A 9,365-nucleotide genomic window follows, 5' to 3' on the forward strand; every position below is an offset into this window, starting at 1 on the left:
TCTCCAATAATCCTCAAAAGGAGGTGCACTTTCTTGTTGCCTTGATGGCACATTGTGTTCCCCCCATGGATGCTTTCCATTGGTTTAGTTCCGGGGTAGGCAACCTTGCCTCTTTTATGATTCGTGGACTTCAACTCCCAGAATTCCTGAGCCAGCATGGGAATTCTGGGAGTTGAAGTCCACAAGTCATACAAGAGCCAAGGTTGCCTACCCCTGGTTTAGTTCCTGCAAAAGAAGCTCCTGGCTCAGTTGCGCTGACCATGAAGGCTTTCCCTGCGAGACCCCAAAGGACAGTCAAAGGCTAGATGGTCCTGGAGAAAAGTGATGGATGTGAGTTATGGATGTGGTCGCTAAGAGAGGGAAACGGCTCTTAATTAAAACTTCTTAGAAACGCCAGAGACGGAATTAGCATATTTTGCAGCCTCCACGTCACTAGAGGGAGCTCTAGCACAACAAAGAGCGCCTGGAAAACCGCCGGTCTAACAGCGGCTTCGGCGGGGGGGGGAGGGGGAGGTGAAACTAGTAAAAACAATCGAGTATTGCTAGAAAGGACGTCGAGGAGAGGAGAACGGCAGAGGAATTTCCTCTTCCGGGTCATCCATGGGAGGATGGAGGCGTTGGGGTACCCAGTCGGGCTCCTCCCAGGGTCGAAGCAGCAGCGGGAAGGTGAGCGGAGGGCCGGTCGGAGAAGCAGAGGGGAGCGAGTAGGGCTGCCTGCTTTCCTCCGGGGTGCAAAAACCAGAGATAGAACTAGGCTCAAACATGTCAGCTGCTGCTGCAGCTGCTGCATGTTCCTTCTCTCCCCAAATGTTTTTGCGCTTATGCTGCCTTGACTTAAATCTTCTGCCTGTAATTTTCTGCTGGGAGATGGGAGAGGCTAAAATTTAAAGGCCTGGAGACTAAAACATACGAAGCAGGATCTGGGTATGGCCGGTCTACATGAAAGAAAGACTAGGGCAGGGGTGTCAAACTCAATTTCATTGAGGGCCGCATCAGCATTGCGGTTGCCCTCAGGGGGCCGGGTGGGTATGGCCAGGGTGGGCGTGGCCTACTGGGTGGGCGTGGCTAGAGTGCGTATGGCCTACTGGGTGGGCGTGGCCAGCTCTACATCGTTCGCATCAAGGGTGCCTATGGGGGGCTGGGCAGGAGTGGGACAGATCTGAGGGTCTCTGGCAGAAGGAGGGTCTCTGGGCCAGGGCCAAGACAGCGGGGGCCGTTCTCTCAGTGTTTCCAGGATGGCTTCGCGGGCTGCATGAAACCACTTCGCGGGTTGGATCCGGCCCCCGGGCCTTGTGTTTGACATGTCTGGACTAGGGGGGAACATGATAGCGGTATTGCAGTATTTGAGGGGCTGCCACAAAGAAGGGGGGGTCAGCTTGTTTTCCAAAGTGCCAGAAGGCGAGATAAGAAACAATGGGTGGAAACTAATCCGGGAGAGAAGAAACTTAGAACTAAAGAGAAACTTCCTGGCAGTGAGAAAAATCAACCAGCTTAACAGCTTGCCTTAAGAATTTGTGAGTGCTTGAACACTGGATGTTTTTAAGAAGAGACTGGACAGCCACTCCTCTGAAATGCTTAGAGTCTCCTGTTTGAGCAAGGGGTTGGGCTAGAACAGGGGTAGGCAACCTCGGCTCTTTTATGACTCATGGACTTCAACTCTGGGAGTTGAAGTCCATGAGTCATAAAGGAGCCGAGGTTGCCTACCCCTGGGCTAGAAGATCTACAAGGTCCTTTCCAGCTTTATTCTAATTCAAATACACATGCATATTTACACAGAAATACATACATTCAGCTGGTGCAGAATGCAGCCGCGCGAGTTGCATTGGCTTCCAGTTGCCCTCCGGGTGAGATTCAAGGTGCTGGTGATGACTTATAAAGCCCTAAATGGCATGGGCCCGGATTATCTAAGGGAGCACCTGCTGCCGGCGTCAACTTCCCATCGTCCTGTGCGCTCCCACAGGGAGGGCCTCCTCAGGGTACCACCGGTCAAGGATTGCCGACAGGCGATCCCCAGGGGGAGGGCGTTCTCTGTGGGTGTGCCTGCCCTATGGAATCAACTGCCAACGGAACTCCGGACTGCTCCCCGACCTTCGTTCATTTTGCCAGGACCTAAAAACCTGGCTCTTTGAGCTATCTGGTCTGGACTGAGGGATTTTAATGTTTTTAAAATGTGATTTTAATTTTGGGGGGCTAGACTTAATTTAATTTTATTTTAATTTTATATTGTATTGTTTTTAAATAAATAAATAAATAAATAAATAAATAAATAAATAAATAAATAAATAGTTAGGTGTCTATTTCTGTGGGCATATTTGTGTGTGTGATCTACCCAAGCCAAAAAAGAGAATTTTATAATCGAATCAATATTTGAACTTGGATTTTGCTAGCCTTCTATCTACCAAATGAATCACAAATAATGTTAGAAGTTAAACTAGAATTTTGATGTTTTCATTCTAATATATGGGGTGGTATTTTTTGCTGCTTTCACATGTCCTGTACCCATTTTTTAAACAACAATGAGACTAACCTGTTAACATGAATTTTACAGATAAAGAGGATGCCAAGAAGAGCACTCTGCACAACAGAGAATGAGAAGTATTATTAAAATGCAAAAGAAACCATCAAATCAAAACCTTTCCCACTTCCTGCAGAAAGTTTGAAAACTCTTCTCCTTTCTCATCAGGTGAGGGTCAAAGTATTTGAGCTGGGAAAAATAGAGTATTACATGAAATGTCAAGAGGGATAATGTCCAGATTTTTTAAAAAGTGGAAATAACTGGAAATTGTTGGGAAGGAAAAGGTCTTTTGGATAGCCAAAATGGGCAGGCATTAATTAAATCCTTTCAGGGAGGTAAAAGTGACTTGACTCAAAGAACCTCCAAGTAAGAGATCAGAAACATTTTTGGCCTCTTCAAGAATCGAAGAATATCCAAGAATATTGAAAGAACCCCACAGACTGCCTAATGTGGGAAAATCACATGAATGAGAGGTTCCACCCACTGAACGCGATACAAATGTTTGGCAAAAACTTTACTCAGAATAGCTCCCTTATGGTTCATGGAATGATCCTTATGGAGAGAAGCTCTACCAGTGGTTCCAGTGTGACAGATTTAGTATGCACACTGATATGGTGAGACACAAGAGGACTCACGCAGGAGAGAAACCATATGAGTGTCCAGATTGTGGGAAATGTTTCAGTTGGAATTCCCTCCTGGTGCAACATCGGAGGACTCACACAGGAGAGAAGCCATATGAGTGTCCTGATTGTGGTAAAGATTTCTCTTGGAAATCTGTTTTGGTGAAACATCAGAGGACTCACACTGGAGAGAAACCCTATAAATGTCGTTATTGTGGGGAAAGTTTTAGTCAGAATTCCTACCTGGTGAAACACCAGAGGACTCACACCGGAGAGAAACCATATGTGTGTCCAGATTGTGGGAAAGATTTTACTTGGAATTCTGACCTGGTTAAACATCAGAGGACTCACACAGGAGAGAAACCATATAAGTGTCCAGATTGTGGGAAAGGTTTCAGTCAGAGTTACTACCTGGTGATACACCAGAGGACTCACACGGGAGAGAAACCGTATGAGTGCCCAGAGTGTGGGAAAGGTTTCAGTTACAATTCTGACCTGGTGAAACATCAGAAGACTCACACAGGAGAGAAACCATATAAATGTTGTGATTGTGGGAAAAATTTCACTCAGAATTCTCAGCTGGTGACACACCAGAGAATTCACACGGGAGTGAAACCATATGAATGTCTGTATTGTGGAAAAAGTTTCAGTCAGAATTCCAGGCTGGTAATACACGAGAGAACTCACACAGGAGAAAAACCCTATCAGTGTCCAGATTGTGGAAAAAGTTTCAGTGAGAATTCCTACCTGGTGAATCACCAGAGGACTCCCACAGGAGAAAACTCATATGAGTGCCTGGAGTGCGGTAAAAGCTTTACTCAAAAAAGCTTCCTCAAGATTCATGGAAGGACCCATAACGGAGAGAAGCTATACCAGTGCTCTCAATGTGGCAAAAGATTTAGCATGCACACCAATCTTGTGAGACACAAGAGGACTAATACTGGGGTGAAAGTCTTTGAATGTCCTGATTGTGGGAAAAGTTTCACACGGAATTCTGACCTGGTGATACACCGGAGGACTCACACAGGAGAGAAACCATATGAGTGTCTGTATTGTGGGAAAAGTTTCAGTCAGAATTCCAACCTGGTGAGACACCGGAGGACTCATACAGGAGAAAAACCGTACGAGTGTTCGGATTGTGGGAAAAGTTTCCAGGATAATTCCAATCTGGTGAAACATCAGAGGACTCACACAGGAGAAAAACCGTATGAGTGTCCAGATTGTGGGAAAGATTTCAGTACTAGATCTAGCCTTATAAATCATGTAAGATTACACATAGGGGAGTAACCATTTCAGTACCCAGATTGGACATAAAGATTGTTTTGCACAAAATTCCTTAACACGCACAAGAAATTCCACTTGAGACAAAATTTGATGTGTGTAGAGGAATTATGAATTTTGTTCCTAGTTTCTCGCTGGAAACCCAGCTGAGCAATTTATCATTTAATTTCTTGTCTGATTATTTTAGTGAAATTAGTATAGTAAGTATAGTATAGTGTATAGTATATTTATTGTATAGTATATTTAAAAGGTAAAGGTTCCCCCGCACATGCATGCTAGTCGTTTCCAACTCTAGGGGCCGATGCTCATCTCCGTTTCAAAGCCGAAGAGCCAGCGCTTGTCTGAGGACGTCTCCGTGGTCATGTGGCCGGCATGACTAGACGCCAAAGGCGCACGGAACGCTGTTACCTTCCCACCGTAGTGGTCCCTATTTTTCTACTTGCATTTTTTACGTGCTTTCAAACTGCTTGGTTGGCAGAAGCTGGGACAAGTAACAGGCGCTCACTCTGCTACGCGGCACTCGGGATTCGACCCGCCAAACTGTCAACCTTCTGATCGACAGGCTCAGCATCCTAACCCACTGAGCCACCGCGTCCCTTATAGTATATTTACTATACTATATAAATATATATAGTATATTTAAGTATACTATTTAAACAGTATATTTACAGTATAGTAAATTACAGTATAGAACATGCATCTATATTTGGTATGTTTGCTTCCTTGATATTTCTATATATATAATAAAGTAGGATATAAATATCTATGTTTTGATGTATTTTGATGTCTGTAGAGGAATCTTGAATTTTGTTTCTCTTCTCTCATTGGAAGCCCAGCTGAAAATTAAATTAACCATTTAATTTTTTGCCTTATTGTTTTTCGTCAAACGTGTCTTAGTATCAACCATGAGGGAAGAGATCTCAGTTTCCTTTCTCTGCATGAGTGTGGTTGTTTCCTTTCACAGAGTCGAGGTGAATTGCCATGCTGGGCCAGAGAAAGCGAGCTTGGATCTATATTAGGACTGATTGTCACCTTGAGTTATTTGTACATGTAATAAAGGCGGGATCTAAATATGTATGTGTGTATTTTTATTTATTAAGAAATTAAGAAACTCAAGGCAACTTCAGAGGGCTTACAGCAATAAACACTCTAAACCGAGAGTGCTGTAAAGCATTCTGGAGTGGCATATAATTCTAATTGCTATTGCTATAATAAAGAAATAGCTTTAAAGCATCTTCAGTTGCACCTTAATGAAATTTATTTTATTTATTATTTATTTTATTACATTTATATACCGCCCTTTCCCTGAGGACTCAGGGCAGTTTACAGGGAATTAAAAACCAACAATACAAAAGTTAAAACCAGTTTAAAAAAGATTAAACTTAACCCTGTGCAAATAAAACCCCAGTTAAAATAGATTAATCCTCAGCCTGGGCCAGAGAGCTCAAAGAGCCAGGTCTTCAGGCCCCGGCAGAATGAACGGAGGTCGGGGGCAGTCCTCAGCTCCACTGGCAGCTGGTTCCAGAGGGCAGGCGCCCCCACTGAGAAGGCCCTATCCCTGGGTGTTACCCGCCGGCAATCTCTTACCGGTGGGACTCTGAGCAGACCCTCCCTGTGGGAGCGCACTGGACGAAGGGCACTTGATACTGGCAGCAGGTGTTCCCTCAAATACCCCGGACCCAAGCCATGTAGGGCTTTATAGGTAATGACCAGCACCTTGAATTTCACCCGGAGGGCAACCGGCAGCCAATGCAAATGAATCCAGTGCAGCTCACACCACAAAGATGTTACATGGGCAACCTAGGGGCCCCTGTTATTGTGTCAGCTGCTACGTTCTGGACCACCTAAGTTGCTGGATGGGCCAAACAGGAGATGGCCAAGGCATCAGTGACCCCTGTGCAAGGCCTCCCAGTCCAGAAAAGGGCACAATTGATGCAATAGATGAATCTCCCCCCCCCCAGGTTGCAGTCTCCTCAAGCAGGAGCCATGCGTCCGGGAGGACCTACAGACTCTGGACCAGCTCAGTTGCCAAAGGAGATCACATGATCCTGGGACACTGAAACTGTCACAAATGCGAGTCAATTGCCAAGAATCTGAATTTTGTTCACGTGGACTATAGGGGTGCTGCAATGGTTGTGAAAAATGGTCGTAAGTCACTTTTTTAGCACGGCTGTAACTTCAGATGGTCACTAAGTGAAATGTTATAAATCCAGGACTACCTGTACATAATGGGGTATCACTGTTTTCAGGGCAGTTGTAATTTCAAATGGTTGATCATGAAATATTACCAGTCCCAGACTACCTGTATATACTTGAGTATCGTAGTTGGGAGGGCCTCCACTAGCGGTTTCATGTGGATCTTAAGAAGGAGCAGCGAAAGGCTTGAGCCACGGGGCACGCCAAGTTGCAGGGGTGGGCTGTAAGAAACCTGTGATATTTCCAACTTAGGCTCACATAAGATGGCGCAGGTCTGGCTAAGGGCAGAGACAAGTTTCGTTTCTGTTCATAAGTTGCAGTTTACCAGAAATCAGATGACCTTGCTACGTGCAGACGGACAATCCCGTTGGAAGTACAAGAAAGTAACACATACAAGAAAGTTACAGGAACAAAGACATTCCATACATGGCTATAGCTGAAATGTAACCATTGCATAGCTGAAATGTAACCATTAGATAGCTGCTTGTTGCTTGTGCGTTGCTTGTATCTCAATAAAAGAGAGCTTGGGACTTCGGTCTTGGCCCTCATCCCGAGAACGCTCAGAGAGACGTGTCCTCATTTATTGGCAAGTTCATGAGGAGCCCGCCGGGTGCGAAAAACCCGCAGTGGGCCCCCTCTTCTACCCACACCAACTGAAAGTAGAAATAAAACCATGGTAATAAAGTGCCTCTCATGATTTTCTTATGTATAGCAAACTGCTGTTGAAGGTATGAAGCCTGTCCAGATGCCAACTGTCCAGAAAGAGGAAAAGTGACTTTTCTAGCCCTCTCCTGCGTTTGGAAAAGAAATATGGGTGGTTCTTGGGTTGCAACAGAAGTTGGTGCCAGAATTTCCATTGCTTAGCAGGGATTGGGGCACCATTAGGAAATACCGTGCTTGTTAGCTAAACATGGAAGTAAAAGAAGGTAGAATCCCGGAAGAGGGTCAACCTTCGCGAAGTTGCAAGGTAGGTTTCTCTTGGTTTCGTTCTTGCAAAAGAAGCTCCTGGCTCAGTGGCAGTGACGTTTGAGGGCGTCCCTGCGAGACCCCAAAGGGCAGACTACGGCTAGATCGTCCTTGTTGAAAAGTGATGGGTTTGGTCGCGAACAGTTGAAAAGGAAAACTTCGTTTTAAAAAAAAAAATCTTAGAAACTCCAGATAGCTGAGAGACAGAATGAGCGTATTTTCAGCCTCACGTCACTAGGTGGAGCTCTAACACAACAACAGCGCCTGGGAAACCGCCAATCGTGACAGCGGCATCGCTGGCGGCTGAGTTGCGACATCCAACGGAAGGGATGGGAGGGGGGGGGGTGGAAAGGATCTGAGATGAAAAGAGTTAAAACCAGCGAGTATTGCTAGAAAGGCTGTCGAGCAGATGAAAAGGGCAGAGGAAGTCTTCTCTTCCGGCACACCATTGGGAGGATGGAGGCGTGCTCTTCCCTGGTTCGAAGCAGCAGCTGGAAGGTGAGTGGAGGGCAGGTCGGAGGAGAAGCCGGGCTGCGTGGTTTCCTCCGGGGTGTAAAAGCAGAGAAGCAACTAGTTCAGGGGTAGGCAACCTTGGCTCTTATGACTTGTGGACTTCAACTCCCAGAATTCCTGAGCCAGCCCTGCTGGCTCAGGAATTCTGGGAGTTGAAGTCCACGAGTCATAAAAGAGCCAAGGTTGCCTACCCGTGAACTAGGTGAAACAAGTCGGCTGCTGTTGCATATTCTTTCTCTTCCCAACTGTTTTTTTCCCACTTATGCTGCTTGATTTAAAACTTCTGCCTGTAATAGTCTGCTGGGAGGGACTAACATTTAAAGGGCTGGAGACTAAACCATATAAAGAGCGGTTGCAGGAATTGGGTATGGCCAGTCTAGCAAAAAGGAGTGACATGATAGCAGCATTCCAGTATTTGAGGGGCTGCCACAAAGAGGAGGGGATCAGTTATTTTCCAAAGCACCAGAAGGCAACGTAAGAAACAATGGATAGGAAGTAATCAATGAGAAAAACAACCTGGAATTATTTATTTATTTTATTTTTTTAATTTTAATTCCATTTATATCCCGCCCTTCTCCGAAGACTCAGGGCGGCTTACAAGCTTAGCAGTAGCCTTCATTCTATGTATATGCCTGCTTGTTAGGGCTTTCACACACACCCCAAGCGGCATTATTACAAAGTCAGCTTAATTGCCCCCAACAATCTGGGTCCTCATTTTACCTACCTCGGAAGGATGGAAGGCTGAGTCAACCTTGATTACGGAGACACTTCATAATAGTGAAAACAATTAACAAGTGGGATACTTTCCTTTAGAAGTTGTGGGTGCTTCATCACTTAAGGTTTTTAAGAAAAGAGTTGATAGCCACCAATATGAAATGGTATAGTGTTAAAACCAGCAAGTATTGCTGGAAAGGATGTCAAGGAAAGGAGAAGAGCAAGCTTCCATCTTCAGTTTTCATGTAACTCTTGATTCCTTGAGATTTTATTGAGACGTTCTTTTCCTGTCAAGTAAGGAGTTGCATGGGTAAAAAGGATGACTTCATTCTTTTCCAGGATTTGGCCACCATTTTGTCTGTTAGTGTCCGCACATTTCTAAACTCGGGTCAAAACCTTTAAGTGAATGCACTTCTAAGACAGTTTGTACACTGAAATGGAGATAGTTTATATCAATAACTACTTTTTACATAGGCATGCGTACAATATATGTGTGATTTATCCAAGCAAAAAAGAGAACTTTATGATTGAGTTGATATTTGAACTTGGATCTGTTAGTC

At 45.0% G+C, this 9,365-nt stretch overlaps 1 long non-coding RNA gene across 1 annotated transcript; it reads left to right on the forward strand.

Moving 5' to 3' along the window:
- Positions 1-518: 518 nt before the first annotated feature.
- On the forward strand, positions 519-5,491 carry LOC308660986. The gene is made up of 3 exons (XR_014024857.1): positions 519-666; positions 2,549-2,683; positions 5,381-5,491. It is a non-coding gene; the product is annotated as an uncharacterized lncRNA (long non-coding RNA).
- The last annotated feature ends 3,874 nt before the right edge of the window (positions 5,492-9,365 follow it).

The sequence above is a fragment of the Vipera berus genome, assembly GCF_964194415.1.
Source record: "Vipera berus genome assembly, chromosome: 2".
Taxonomy (NCBI): Eukaryota; Metazoa; Chordata; class Lepidosauria; order Squamata; family Viperidae; genus Vipera; species Vipera berus.